Consider the following 16,381-nt stretch of genomic DNA (forward strand, 5'->3'; position numbering starts at 1 on the left):
CATAATGATTGATCCCAGAGTAAGGTTAGAAGTTGATTATATTATTTATAATTCATTAGAGTGTTGAGGAGAAGCATCAAAATATTGCAGTTGTCTCTGATGAGGTTGAGTTGGATATTGTTGTAGCAGCATTTGGGAATTGTTGGAATGGCATTTATGTCTCTTGTCGACATTTAAACCAGGGAGTGATTTGCAGTTAGATCTGTGAAATGATCATAAGGAATAAATGTGTTGGGAGTCATTACTGCCTGTCTGATATTAGTTATTGCAATCCTGAGGTCAGTGTTGTTGACACTTTGGAGGAAAGAATGAAACTGTTGGCGCTGCAGGTCAGTTTGCTGTCAATATTGCAGATGAAGAGGCATTTGGAATAAGGTATGAGAAAGACAAGTAAGTAATAAATGCTCTTTGACTTTAATTTGTCTAAAGCTGAACTTAGTTATTGCTTACTTGAAGTAGATGTCGGCGTCTGTGTGGAGGAAAGAGTTGAAATTACAGCTGACTCCGTGGAGGGTGAGTCAGGTATAGATGTTGTCCAAACCGATGAAGGCTTTGGATTTGGGGTTGTGTCCGCTATAAATGGGAAAGGAGAGGGAGGATAATCAACAGAATGTCAGAATCTATAATAAACATTAAGTGTTCCTTGGTGATCATTGATTAGAGGCAGAATTACAAAGCGGACGTAATTGTTGAAGATTTACTTGTTGCTGCAGTTGTTTCTGACGTAAGTAGTGTTGAAATTTCTGTAAAGGGAAGGTTTTATAATTCACAGTGAACATGATGATGTGTTTAAGATAAAAACAAAAATGTATCTAAATGCTACTGTGACTGTGGATGCAGCTGACAGTGTCAGAGTTACAGTTGTACCTGCTTTAGAAGTTAAAGCAATGGAGATATTTGCAGGAAATTCTGAGACACGATGATAAGGAAGAAATAGGTTGAGAGTCACTGAGTATTTGCAGCATTGATTATTGCTTACCTGAGGTTACCGCTGTTGATCCAGTGTGGGATGGAGATGAAACTGTTGTAGTTTGCATTGTCTTTGTGCTCTGTGATTCTGATGCTGTAGTTGAGGAGGGAGAGGAAACTATTGGGTTCTTAGTTGAGCCAGCTGTAGGTATGGAAGATGCAGAAACATTTAGAGGCAAGTGTGAGAATGATGGCGATGAAAGCCCATGGTATTTGAAAATGACTGATTGTAGGATAAGTTTAGTTACAACTTACGTGAAATAGGCGTTGGCGTCTGTGTCGAGGGCTGAAGTGAAACTGTTGGAGTGTCCGTTGACCCTATGGAGGGTGAGTTGGATATAATAGTCGTAGAAGCAGATGAAGGTGTTGTAGTTGCAGGTGATACTGATGTTGCAGATGTTGAGGGAGAGGAGACTTTTGGAGGTGCAGTTGTGTCAACTATAATAATGAAGAAGCAGAAACATTTGCCAAAATGCCTGAATTATTCAGTACATAACAACTTGCCGTTCATAATGATTGATCCCAGAGTAAAGTTATAAATTGATTATATTATTTATAATTCATTAGTGTGTTGAGAAGAAGTATCAAAATATTGGCGTTGTCTCTGATGAGGTTGAGTTGGATATTTTTGTACCAGCATTTGGAATTGTTGGAATGGCAGTTATGTCTGTTGTAGACATTTAAACCAGGGAGCGATTTGCAGTTAGATTGGTGAAATAATCATGAGGAATAAATGTGTTGGGAGTCATCGCTGACTGTCTGATATTAGTTATTGCAATCCTGAGGTCAGTGTTGTTGACACTTTGGAGGAAAGAATGAAACTGTTGGCGCTGCAGGTCAGTTTGCTGTCAATATTGCAGATGAAGAGGCATTTGGAATAAGGTATGAGAAAGACAAGTAAGTAATAAATGCTCTTTGACTTTAATTTGTCTAAAGCTGAACTTAGTTATTGCTTACTTGAAGTAGATGTCGACGTCTGTGTGGAGGAAAGAGTTGAAATTGCAGCTGACTCCGTGGAGGGTGAGTCAGGTATAGATGTTGTCCAAACCGATGAAGGCTTTGGATTTGGGGTTGTGTCCGCTATAAATGGGAAAGGAGAGCGAGGATAATCAACAGAATGTCAGAATCTATAATAAGCTGTAAGGGGGAGAAATTCGGTATCGCCCCGCTTGGGGCTCAATTATCGGCCGGGCGCATAGTTTAGCGCCTGGCGCTAATTATTGCCTCTGACTGCAACCTAGACTTCTATCGCCCCTGGAGGTGATTGGAGCGCTAAATCAGGTGCTACACACCTGTCTTAGGGCGCTAACGCCGTGGAACGAGGCATTATCTCAGAGCGCTGGCGAAGCTCATGTGATGTCTGTCAGCAATGGAACACAGACACACTGGCACTAGCCAGTTCTTATAGGGGAGGGTCGATCTTGCTCTCCATCCACACCCTGCTCATTGTAGCCTTGAATCTCGGCCTGGAGGGTCCTGTACATCAATTCTGCTGGAAAGAACAATGGAGAGGCCCAGGGAAAGAGCTCAGAGTGCAGCACCCACAGTCTCTTCTAAATCGATGCAAGGGAAGTCAAATCAAAATGAGCCTGCAAAGTGTTGCTCAGTACCCAAAACTCCTTCACATCGCATTGAATCTTTCCAAAAGTCTAGCTCTCTCTCTCAGAGTACATGGTGCAACAATGTCGCTGACAAAGGAAGGCAGAAAGCGTCCGACTTTAAATAGCGCTCCGCCAGTCCCTTCCCGACTGCAAAATGTTCCCCTCTACCTGTTGTTGCAAGCGGCAGGCGGTAAGGCAGGGGGCGCCACTCAATATCTGGTGCGGGGTGCTTTCGGGGCGTTGCACACTCGACTGACGTCACGATCTGCGGGCTCAGGAGATCGTGGCGGTAGTGTTTAGTGCCACCGCAAAATGTCAGGTCAATTTCGCGAGCGACGCAAACATCGCCGCACCCGGGCGCTAGTTGCTGTGCGCTCCATCAGCACTGACTTAGGAGGCACAAAGCAACCAAATTTTTCACCCTAAGTGTTCCTGGGTGATCATTGATTAGAGGCAGAATGTAATCATTACATACCAGCTGTAGTTGTTGAAGATTTATTTTTTGCTGCGGTTGATTCTGATGTCATTAGAGCTGAATCATCTGTAAAGGGAAGAAGTCTTTATCATTCACAGTGAGCATGGTGATGTGTTTAAGAGCAAAACAAAAATGTTTCTAAATGCTACTGTGAATGTGGATGCAGCTGACAGTGTCAGAGTTGCAGTTATGCCTGCTGTTGAAATTAAAGCAATGGAGATATTTGCAGGAAGTTCTGAGACATGATGATAAGGAAGATTCCATGCTGACACTCACTGAGTACTGACAGCGTTGATTATTGCTTACCTGAGGTTACCGCTGTTGATCCAGTGTGGGATGGAGATGAAACTGTTGTAGTTTGCATTGACTTTGTGCTCTGTGATTCTGATACTGTAGTTGTAGAGGGAGAGGAAACTATTGGGTTCTCAGTTGAGCCAGCTGTAGGTATGGAAGATGCAGTAACATTTAGAAGAAAGTGTGAGAATGATGGCGATGAAAGTCCATGTTCTCGAAATTGATTGATCGTTGGCCAAGTTTCGTTATAACTTACGTGAAGTTGGTGTTGGCGTCTGTTTCGAGGTTTGAGATGAAACTGTTGGTGTGTCCGTTAAACCTGTGGAGGGTGAGTTGGATATAATAGTCACAGAAGCAGATGAAAGTGTTGTAGTTGCAGGTGATCCTGATATTACAGACGTTGAGGGAGAGGAGACTTCTGGAGATGGAGTTGTGTCAGCTGTAATAATGAAAAAGGAGAAACATTTGCCAAAATGTCTGAATTATTCAGTACATAACAACTTGCCGTTCATAATGATTGATCTCAAAGTAAAGTTAGAAATTGATTATATTATTTATAATTCATGAGTGTGTTGAGAAGAAGTATCAAAGTATTGGAGTTGACTCTGCTGAGGTTGAGTTGGATATTCCTGTAGCAGCTTTTGGAAAAGTTGGAATGGCAGTTATTTCTGTTGTAGACATTTAAACCAGGGAGTGACTTGCAGTTAGACTGGTGAAATAATCATAAGGAATAAATGTGTTGGGAGTCATCGCTGACTGTCTGATATTAGTTATTGCAATCCTGAGGTCAGTGTTGTTGACACTTTGGAGGAATGAATAAAACTGTTGGCGCTGCAGGTCAGTTTGCTGTCAATTTGGCCGACAAAGAGACATTTGGAAGATGGTATGAGAAAGACAACTAAGTAATAAAAGCTCTTTGACAATAATTTGTCTAATGCTGAACTTAATTATTGCTTACGTGAAGTAGGTGTCGGCGTCTGTGTTGAGGAAAGAGTTGAAATTGCAGCTGACTCTGGGGAGGGTGAATCAGGTATTGATGTTGTCCAAACCGATGAAGGCTTTGGATTTGGGGTTGTGTCCGCTATAAATGGGAAAGGAGAGGGAGGATAATCAACAGAATGTCAGAATCTATAATAAACATTAAGTGTTCCTTGGTGATCATTGATTAGAGGCAGAATTACAAAGCGGACGTAATTGTTGAAGATTTACTTGTTGCTGCAGTTGTTTCTGACGTAAGTAGTGTTGAAATTTCTGTAAAGGGAAGGTTTTATAATTCACAGTGAACATGATGATGTGTTTAAGATAAAAACAAAAATGTATCTAAATGCTACTGTGACTGTGGATGCAGCTGACAGTGTCAGAGTTACAGTTGTACCTGCTTTAGAAGTTAAAGCAATGGAGATATTTGCAGGAAATTCTGAGACATGATGATAAGGAAGAAATAGGTTGAGAGTCACTGAGTATTTGCAGCGTTGATTATTGCTTACCTGAGGTTACCGCTGTTGATCCAGTGTGGGATGGAGATGAAACTGTTGTAGTTTGCATTGTCTTTGTGCTCTGTGATTCTGATGCTGTAGTTGAGGAGGGAGAGGAAACTATTGGGTTCTTAGTTGAGCCAGCTGTAGGTACGGAAGATGCAGGAACATTTAGAGGCAAGTGTGAGAATGATGGCGATGAAAGCCCATGGTATTTGAAAATGACTGATCGTAGGATAAGTTTAGTTACAACTTACGTGAAGTAGGCGTTGGCGTCTGTGTCGAGGGCTGAAGTGAAACTGTTGGAGTGTCCGTTGGCCCTATGGAGGGTGAGTTGGATATAATAGTCATAGAAGCAGATGAAGGTGTTGTAGTTGCAGGTGATCCTGATGTTGCAGATGTTGCGGGAGAGGAGACTTTTGGAGGTGCAGTTGTGTCAACTATAATAATGAAGAAGCAGAAACATTTGCCAAAATGCCTGAATTATTCAGTACATAACAACTTGCCGTTCATAATGATTGATCCCAGAGTAAAGTTATAAATTGATTATATTATTTATAATTCATTAGTGTGTTGAGAAGAAGTATCAAAATATTGGCGTTGTCTCTGATGAGGTTGAGTTGGATATTTTTGTACCAGCATTTGGAATTGTTGGAATGGCAGTTATGTCTGTTGTAGACATTTAAACCAGGGAGCGATTTGCAGTTAGATTGGTGAAATAATCATGAGGAATAAATGTGTTGGGAGTCATCGCTGACTGTCTGATATCAGTTATTGCAATCCTGAGGTCAGTGTTGTTGACACTTTGGAGGAAAGAATGAAACTGTTGGTGCTGCAGGTCAGTTTGCTGTCAATATTGCAGATGAAGAGGCATTTGGAATAAGGTATGAGAAAGACAAGTAAGTAATAAATGCTCTTTGACTTTAATTTGTCTAAAGCTGAACTTAGTTATTGCTTACTTGAAGTAGGTGTTGGCGTCTGTGTGGAGGAAAGAGTTGAAATTGCAGCTGACTCCGTGGAGGGTGAGTCAGGTATAGATGTTGTCCAAACCGATGAAGGCTTTGGATTTGGGGTTGTGTCCGCTATAAATGGGAAAGGAGAGCGAGGATAATCAACAGAATGTCAGAATCTATAATAAGCTGTAAGGGGGAGAAATTCGGTATCGCCCCGCTTGGGGCTCAATTATCGGCCGGGCGCATAGTTTAGCGCCTGGCGCTAATTATTGCCTCTGACTGCAACCTAGGCTTCTATCGCCCCTGGAGGTGATTGGAGTGCTAAATCAGGTGCTACACACCTGTCTTAGGGCGCTGACGCCGTGGAACGAGGCATTATCTCAGAGCGCTGGCGAAGCTCATGTGATGTCTGTCAGCAAAGGAACACAGACACACTGGCACTAGCCAGTTCTTATAGGGGAGGGTCGATCTTGCTCTCCATCCACACCCTGCTCATTGTAGCCTTGAATCTCGGCCTGGAGAGTCCTGTACATCAATTCTGCTGGAAAGAACAATGGAGAGGCCCAGGGAAAGAGCTCAGAGTGCAGCACCCAAAGTCTCTTCTAAATCGATGCAAGGGAAGTCAAATCAAAATGAGCCTGCAAAGTGTTGCTCAGTACCCAAAACTCCTTCACATCGCATTGAATCTTTCCAAAAGTCTAGCTCTCTCTCTCAGAATACATGGTGCAACAATGTCGCCGACAAAGAAAGGCAGAAAGTGTCCGACTTTAAATAGCGCTCCGCCAGTCCCTTCCCGACTGCAAAATGTTCCCCTCTACCTGTTGTTGCAAGCGGCAGGCGGTAAGGCAGGGGGCGCCACTCAATATCTGGTGCGGGGTGCTTTCGGGGCGTTGCACACTCGACTGACGTCACGACCTGCGGGCTCAGGAGATCATGGCGGTAGTGTTTAGTGCCACCGCAAAATGTCTGGTCAATTTCGCGAGCGACACAAACATCGCCGCACCCGGGCGCTCGTTGCTGTGCGCTCCATCAGCACTGACTTAGGAGGCACAAAGCAACCAAATTTTTCACCCTAAGTGTTCCTCGGTGATCATTGATTAGAGGCAGAATCACAGAAATCACAGAATGTAATGTAATCATTACATACCAGCTGCAGTTGTTGAAGATTTATTTTTTGCTGCAGTTGATTCTGGTGTCGTTAGAGCTGAAGCATCTGTAAAGGGAAGAAGTCTTTATCATTCACAGTGAGCATGGTGATGTGTTTAAGAGCAAAACAAAAATGTTTCTAAATGCTACTGTGAATGTGGATGCAGCTGACAGTGTCAGAGTTGCAGTTATGCCTGCTGTTGAAATTAAAGCAATGGAGATATTTGCAGGAAGTTCTGAGACACGATGATAAGGAAGAAATAGGTTGAGAGTCACTGAGTATTGACAGCGTTGATTATTGCTTACCTGAGGTTACCACTGTTGATCCAGTGGGGGATGGAGATGAAACTGTTGTAGTTTGCATTGACTTTGTGCTCAGTGATTCTGATGCTGCAGTTGAGGAGGGAGAGGAATCTATTGGGTTCTTAGTTGAGCCAGCTGCAGGTATGGAAGATACAGAAACATTTAGATGCAAGTGTGAGAATGAAGCCGATGAAAGCCCATGGTATTCAAAAATGACTGATCGTAGAATAAGTTTAGTTATAACTTACGTGAAGTAGGTGTTGGCGTCTGTGTCGAGGGCTGAGGTGAAACTGTTGGAGTTTCCGTTGGCCCTATGGGGGGTGAGTTGGATATAGTAGTCATAGAAGAAGATGAATGTGTTGTAGTTGCAGGTGATCCTGATGTTGCAGATGTTGAAGGAGAGGAGACTTCTGGAGGTGGAGTGCTGTCAGCTGTATTAATGAAGAAGCAGAAACATTTGCCAAAATGTCATACTCATAGAGTTATACAGCACTGAAAGAGGCCCTTCGGCCCATCATGTCTGCGCCAGCCATCAAGCCCTGTCTATTCTAATCTCATTTTCCAGCACTTGGTCCGTAGCCTTGTATGGTATGGTGTTTCAAATGCTCATCTAATTGCTTCTTTAATGTTGTGAGGGTTCCTGCCTCTACTACCCTTTCAGGCAGTGAGTTCCAGATTTCAACCACCCTCTGGGTAAAAAAGTTTGTCCTCAAATCGCCTCTAAACCTGCTGCCCCTTACCTTGAATCTATGCCCCCTGGTTATTGACCCATCTACTAAGGGGAAAAGTTACTTTCTATCTACCCTAGATGTCTGAATAATTCAGTACATAACAACTTGCCGTTCCTAATGATTGATCCCAGAGTAAAGTTAGAAATTGATTATAATGGCCCAGAAATTCGGGTCGGGGGCTTCCCGCGGCTGCAAGCCCCCGATCTGCACCTGCCTTGCGCGCCGGCCGTTGAGCTGTGGGCCCCCATGGAATTCCGATCCGGGGCCTGGTCCGGCTGCCAGCGCGCAGTGCTTGCGTATCCCAGGGGCGCAGTTAGTTCGATGCGTCCCCTGGGATCACGTGGGCCATGGAGAGCCAATCGGAGCAGGGAATGCTCCATTCATAAGTCTGACAGGAAGTGCTGTCAAACTTAGAAATACTACGGGCCCCTTCTTCTTACAAAACATCACTAAATCTTCAAATAATTTTTAAAAAACCACATTTTTTAAATAAACTATAAATTACATGAAATAACTATTTTAAACAATAATTTAAATTTTTGAAAAAAATAATTTTATTTTCTAACAGGGCTAAAAATAAACTTACCTTGCTTTAAAGTATTTAAAAATAATAAACCTGTGGAAAAAATGTTTTAATTTTAATTAATTCACCACTTACCTTGTAAAAAGCAGGCCTTACGCCTGCTTTTTACATTTCTAACTTCTTTAGGCTTACCTACCCGGGAAAACGTGTAAAAAAAAACAAAGTTCGATGCGCACGAGGCACCTCCCCCGCCCACGCGTTCGACTTCTGAACCCCTTCGTTCAGGGCAACGGAAGTACCGGTTTCCCGCGCATGCGCAGTGCATGCAGGAAACCGGCACTTCCATCGGGCCTATGGGTGAGTACCCCATGCGTACTCACCCGTGGAGACCCGAATTTCTGGGCCATTATTTATAATTCATTAGTGTGTTGGGAAGAAGTATCAAAATATTGGAATTTACTCTGATGAGGTTGAGTTGGATATTATTGTAGCAGCATTTGGAATTGTTGGAATGGAAGTTATGTCTGTTGTAGACATTTAAATCAGGGAGTGATTTGCAGTTAGATTGGTGAAATAATCCTGAGGAATAAATGTGTTGGGAGTCATCGCTGACTGTCTGATTGGCCCAGAAATTCGGGTCTCCACAGGTGAGTATGCACGGGGTACTCACCCGTAGGCCCAATGGAAGCGCCGGTTTCCTGCATGCACTGCGCATGCGTGGGAAACCGGCACTTCCATTCCCCTGAAAGCAGGGGTTCAGAGGTCGAACGCGTGCGCGGGAGAGGATGCGCGTGCGCATCAAACTTCATTTTTTTTTTACAGGTTTTCCCGGGAAGGTAAGTCTGCAGAATTTAGAAATGTAAAAAGCAGTCATAAGGCCTGCTTTTTACAAGATAACTGGTGAATTAATTAAAATTAAAACATTTTTTCCACAGGTTTATTATTTTTAAATACTTTAAAGCAAGGTAATTTTATTTTTAGCCCCGTTAGAAAATAAAATTATTTTTTTCAAAAATTTAAACTATTGTTTAAAATAGTTATTTCATTTAATTTATAGTTTATTTTAAAAATGTGATTTAAAAAAAAAATTTATTTGAAGATTTAGTGATGTTTTGTAAGAAGAAGGGGCCCGTATAATTTCTACGTTTGACAGCACTTCCTGTCAGACTTATGAATGGGCATTTCCCTGCTACCATTGGCTCTCCATGGCCCACGTGACCCAGGGGACGCTTCGAACTAACAGCGCCCCTGGGATACGCAAGCACTGCGCACCAGCAGCTGGACCAGGCCCCAGATCGGAATTCCATGGGGGCCCACAGCTCAACGGCCGGCGCGTAAAGTAAGTGCATGTCGGGGGCTTGCACCCGTGGGAAGCCCCCGACCCGAATTTCTGGGCCATTAGTTATTGCAATCCTGAGGTCAGTGTTGTTGACACTTTGGAGGATCGAATAAAACTGTTGGCGCTGCAGGTCAGTTTGCTGTCAATTTTGCAGACGAAGAGATGTTTGGAATAAGGTATGATAAAGACAGGTAAGTAATAAATACTTTTTGACAATAATTTTTCTAAAGCTGAACTAAGTTATTGCTTACGTGAAGTAGGTGTCGGCGTCTGTGTGGAGGAAAGAGTTGAAATTGCAGCTGACTCTGGAGAGGGTGAGTCAGGTATTGATGGTGTCGAAACCGATGAAGGTTTTGGATTTGGGGCTGTGTCCACTATAAATGGGAAAGGAGAGGCAGGTTAATCAGCAGAATACCAGAATCTATAAAAAACAGTAAGTGTTCCTTGGTGATCATTGATTAGAGGCAGAGTGTAGTCACTAAATAACTGAAGTAATTGTTGATGATTTACTTGTTGCTGCAGTTTTTTCTGACGTCATTAGAGCTGAAGCTTCTTTGAAGGGAAGAAGGCTTCTTAATTCACAGTGAACATGATGATGTGTTTAAGATCAAGACTAAAAAGTATCTAAATGCTACTGTGAATGTAGTTGCAGCTGACAGTGTAGAGTTGCAGTTGTGCCAGCTGTAGAAATTAAAGCAATGGAGGTATTTGCAGGAAGTTCTGAGACATGATGATAAGGAAGAAACCATGTTGAGCGTCACGAGTATTGACAGCATTGATTATTGCTTACCTGAGGTTATCACTGTTGATCCAGTGTGGGATGGAGACAAAAATGTCGTAGTAGTCATTGTCTTTGTGCTCAGTGATTCTGATGCTGTAGTTGAGGAGGGAGAGGAAACTATTGGGTTCTTAGTTGAGCCAGCTGTAGGTATGGAAGATGCAGAAACATTTAGAAGAAAGTGTGAGAATGATGGCGATGAAAGCCCATGGTATTAAAATTGATTGATCGTCGGCTAAATTTAGTTATAACTTACGTGAAGTAGGTGTTGGCGTCTGTGTCGAGGGCTGAGGTGAAACTGTTGGGGTGTCTGTTGACCCTATGGAGGGTGAGTTGGATATAGTAGTTGTAGAAGCAGATGAAGGTGTTGTAGTTGCAGGTGATCCTGATGTTGCAGATGTTGAGGGAGAGGAGACTTTTGGAGGTGGAGTGATGTCAGCTGTATTAATGAAGAAGTAGAAACATTTGCCAAAATATCTGAATAATTCAGTACATAACAACTTGCCGTTCATAAAGATTGATCCCAGAGTAAAGTTAGAAGTTGATTATATTATTTCTAATTCATTAGAGTGTTGAGGAGGTGGATCAAAATATTGCAGTTGTCTCTGATGAGGTTGAGTTGGATATTGTTGTAGCAGCATTTGGAATTGTTGGAATGGCATTTATTTCTCTTGTCGACATTTAAACCAGGGAGTGATTTGCAGTTAGATTGGTGAAATAATCATAAGGAATAAATGTGCTGGGAGTCATCGGTGATTGTCCGATATTAGTTACTGCAATCGTGAGGTCAGTGTTGTTGACACTTTGGAGGATAGAATGAAACTGTTGGCGCTGCAGGTCAGTTTGTTATCAATTTTGCAGATGAAGAGACATTTGGAATAAGGTATGAGAAAGACAAGTAAGTAATAAATGCTCTTTGGCAATAATTTGTCAAATGCTGAACTTAATTATTGCTGACTTGAAGTAGATGTCGGCGTCTGTGTGGAGGAAAGGGTTGAAATTACAGCTGACTTTGGGGAGGGTGAATCAGGTATTGATGTTGTCCAAACCGATGAAGGCTTTGGATTTGGGGTTGTGTCCGCTATAAGTGGGAAAGGAGAGGGAGGATAATCAACAAAATGTCAGAATCTATAATAAGCTGTAAGTGTTCCTTGGTGATCATTGATTACAGGCAGAGTGCAGTCATTATATACCTGACGTAATTGTTGATGATTTACGTGTTGTTGCAGTTGTTTCTGACGTTATTAGTGCTGAAATTTCTGTAAAGGGAAGGTTTTATAATTCATAGTGAACATGTTGATGTGTTTAAGATCAAGACTAAAATGTATCTAAATGCTACTGTGACTGTGGATGTAGCTGACAGTGTCAGAGTTGCAGTTGTGCCTGCTGTAGAAATTAAAGCAATGGAGATATTTGAAGGAAGTTCTGAGACATGATGATAAGGAAGATTCCATGTTGAGAATCATTGAGAATTGGCAGCGCTGATTATTGCTTACCTGAGGTTACCGCTTTTGCTCCAGTGTGGGATGGAGATGAAACTGCTGTAGTTTGCATTGACTTTGTGCTCAGTGATTCTGATACTGTAGTTGAGGAGCGAGAGGAAACTATTGGGTTCTTAGTTGAGCCAGCTGTAGGTATGGAAGATGCAGAAACATTTAGATGCAAGTATGAGAGTGATACTGATGAAAGCCCATGGTATTCGAAAATGACTGATCGCAGGCTAAGTTTAGATATAACTTACGCGAAGTAGGTGTTGGTGTCTGTGTTGAGGGCTGAGATGAAACTGTTGGAGTGTCCGTTGACCCTATGGAGGGTGAGTCGTATATAGTAGTCATAGAAGCAGATGAAGGTGTTGTAGTTGCAGGTGATCCTGATGTTGCAGATGTTGAAGGAGAGGTGACTTTTGGAGGTGGAGTTGTGTCAACTGTAATAATGATGAAGCAGAATCATTTGCCAAAATGTCACAGAGTCATAGCGTCATAGAGTTATACAGCACTGAAAGAGGCCTTTCAGCCCATCGTGTCCACGCCGGCCATCAAGCCCTATCTATTCTAATCCCATTTTCTAGCACTTGGTCCGTAGCCTTGTATGATATGGTGTTTCAAGCGGAAGCCAAGCGCAGGCAGCGAAAGGGGCGCACGTCAACCCAAGCACCCCACCCACCCGTCCCTTCATCCACCGTCTGACCCACCTGTGACAGAGACTGTAGGTCCCGTATTGGAATCATCAGTCACCTGCGAACTCATTTTTAACGTGGAAGCAAATCATCCTCGGTTCCGAGGGACTGCCTAAGAAGAGAAGGTGTTTCAAGTGCTAATATAAATGCTTCTTGAATGTTGTGAGGGTTCCTGCCTCTACCACCCTTTCAGGCAGTGAGTTCCAGATTCCAACGACCCTCTGGTAAAAATGGTTTTCCTCAAATCCCCTCTAAAGCTCCTGCCCCTTACCTTGAAACTATGCCCCCTGGTTATTGACCCCTCTACTAAGGGGAAAAGTTCCTTTCTATGTACCATAGATGTCAGCATAATTCAGTACATAACAACTTGCCGTTCATAATGATTGATCCCAGAGTAAAGTTAGAAATTGATTATGTTATTTATAATTCATTAGTGTGTTGAGAAGAAGTATTAAAGTATTGGCGTTGTCGCTGATGAGGTTGAGTTGGATATTATTGTAGCAGCATTTGGAATTGTTGGAATGGCAGTTATGTCTGTTGTAGACATTTAAACCAGGGAATGATTTGTAGTTAGATTGGTGAAATAATCATAAGGAATAAATGTGTTGGGAGTCATCGCTGACTGTCTGATATTAGTTATTGCAATCCTGAGGTCAGTGTTGTTGACACTTTGGAGGATCGAATAAAACCGTTGGCGCTGCAGGTCAGTTTGCTGTCAATTTTGCAGACGAAGAGATGTTTGGAATAAGGTATGAGAAAGACATGTAAGAAATAAATGCTCTTTGACAATAATTTTTCTAAAGCTTGACTAAGTTATTGCTTACGTGAAGTAGGCGTCGGCATCTGTGTGGAGGAAAGAGTTGAAATTGCAGCTGACTCTGGGGAGGGTGAGTCAGGTATTGATGGTGTCGAAACCGATGAAGGCTTTGGATTTGGGGTTGTGTCCACTATAAATGGGAAAGGAGAGGCAGGTTAATCAGCAGAATGCCAGAATCTACAATAAAGTGTAAGTGTTCCTTGGTGATCATTGATTAGAGGCAGAGTGTAGTCACTAAGTAACTGACGTAATTGTTGATGATTTACTTGTTGCTGCAGTTTTTTCTGACTTCATTAGAGCTGAAGCTTCTTTGAAGGGAAGAAGGCTTCTTAATTCACAGTGAACATGATGCTGTGTTTAAGAGCAAGACTAAAAAGTATCTAAATGCTACTGTGAATATAGGTGCAGCTGACAGTGTCAGAGTTGCAGTTGTGCCTGCTGTAGAAATTAAAGCAATGGAGGTATTTGCAGGAAGTTCTGAGACATGATGATAAGGAAGAAACCATGTTGAGCATCACGAATATTGACAGCATTGATTATTGCTTACCTGAGGTTGTCGCTGTTGATCCAGTGTGGGATGGAGCCAAAAATGTCGTAGTAGTCATTGTCTTTTTGCTCCGTGATTCTGATGCTGTAGTTGAGGAGGGAGAGGAAACTATTGTTTTCTTAGTTGAGCCAGCTGTAGGTATGGAAGATGCAGAAACATTTAGAAGAAAGTGCGAGAATGATGGCGATGAAAGCCCATGTTATTAAAATTGATTGATCGTCGGCTAAATTTAGTTATAACTTACGTGAAGTAGGTGTTGGCGTCTGTGTCGAGGGCTGAGGTGAAACTGTTGGGGTGTCTGTTGACCCTATGGAGGGTGAGTTGGATATAATAGTTGTAGAAGCAGATGAAAGTTTTGCAGTTGCAGGTGATCCTGATGTTGCAGATGTTGAGGGAGAGGAGACTTCTGGAGGTGGAGTTGTCTCAGCTGTAATAATGAAAAAGCAGAAACATTTGCCAAAATGTCTGAATAATTCAGTACTTAACAATTTGCCGTTCATAATGATTGATCCCTGTCGTGTATTGATTGTGAGTTTGACACCAGTCAATACGGTAATGTAATGTGCATTGCATTATGGGAATTACCCGGAAAAATGGCAGTCGGCCATTTTACGCAATAAAATGAACATCGCAGTTATAAGCCTGTCTGCCTGACTCTGATTTAATTCGACGTATCTACTTGCTTGATTGAATGCATTAAAGCATAGATACAACTTTGGCGACGAGGATAACGAACGGAATCATTTTAGATAGGTAATTGCCCAAGTTTTAGTTAGCTAGGATGGAGAAGACCGGCATTCAAAATTTTGCATGCGTCGCCGAGCCAGCCACGTTGGGTCCAAGATGGACAAGGTGGTTAACGTCTTTTGAGCTTTATGCCAACGGCAAAGGACTCATTATCGACGATACCTCTACAGGTGCAACAAAGCGGAGGAGAAGAGCTCTACTTATACACCTAGCAGCACCAGATGTCCAGGATATCTTTTCGACTCTACCGGACACAGGAGAGCCAGCAGACTACGTGGCGGCGGTTAGTGCTTTGAATCACGACTTCGTGCCCCAGGTCAACGCAGCATTTGCTGGATAGACTTTTCATAAGTTGTCCCAGAAGACAGGTGAGACTGTGCAACAATTTGCTACTCGCTTGCGGCAGGCTGCTAAAGACTGTGCTTTTGGGGGGGTTGCGGATAATCAAATAAGAGACGCTATCCTGAGTAAGTGCACGTCAGCCTATGTGCGGAGGAAATTGCTAGAGGAAGGGCAAGGTCTAACGCTCGCCCGCACGTTACAATTGGCCTCACAATGTGAAAACGTCGAGGAGCAGATGTCAGCCATGTCATGTACAGAGAAGGCGGAGACAGATACTGTTCGTCGTGTTACACAGAAAAGAGGGTATTATGTGAAAAGCTCGACAGAGAAACCAAAGGGAAATGGCGATAGGAACAAAAGGAAATGTTACAGATGTGGACACACAGACCACATGGGCAGAGATCCGAAATGCCCAGCACATGGGCAAACGTGTCATAAGTGCAAGGGAAAGGATCATTTCTCCAAAGTATGCCGCACAAAGGGTACAAAGAAACACAGTGTGAACAATGTAGAGGAACAAAATGACTTTGCATTTGCTGTTACTGGAAATAACGTGACAGAGCGACTTACCTTTTGTGTGGGGGGAGTAAACCTGAGAATGTTAATTGATTTGGGTGCAACTAGTAATGTGATAGATGAGAATACATGGGAAGGAATAAAGTCAGAACACATTAAGTGTCAGTCACATGTCCCTAAGACAGAGAGAAAGTTATTTTCTTATGCTTCTAGCCGACCACTGTCAGTTAAAGGTGTATTCACATGTGGGATTACAATAGGTAAGAGAAGTGAGCAGGCGGAGTTCATTGTGGTTAAAGGTCGTGGAGAGCTGTTGCTAGGAAGGGAGACAGCCATGAAACTGGGAGTTTTAAAAACAGGCGCAGATGTCTCAGCTGTGGTAGATGTAAGACAGCTACTAGAACAGCGGTATCCAAAGGTGTTCCAGGGAGTAGGAAGGCTGAACACAAAACAGATCAGTTTGTATATCGACCCACAAGTGAAGCCTGTGGCCCAGCCACTCAGGCGTATACCATTCAACTTAAGGAGGGCAGTAGAGGCCAAAATAAAACAATTGAGGGACATGGACATTATCGAACCTGTAACTGGTCCCACCCCATGGGTAAATCCTGTGGTTATTGTACCAAAAGCGGATAAGGATGTAAGGTTA

This window comes from Somniosus microcephalus, chromosome 2 (assembly GCF_052327205.1).
Source record: "Somniosus microcephalus isolate GS21.2 chromosome 2, FLI_Smic_1.0, whole genome shotgun sequence".
Classification (NCBI taxonomy): Eukaryota; Metazoa; Chordata; class Chondrichthyes; order Squaliformes; family Somniosidae; genus Somniosus; species Somniosus microcephalus.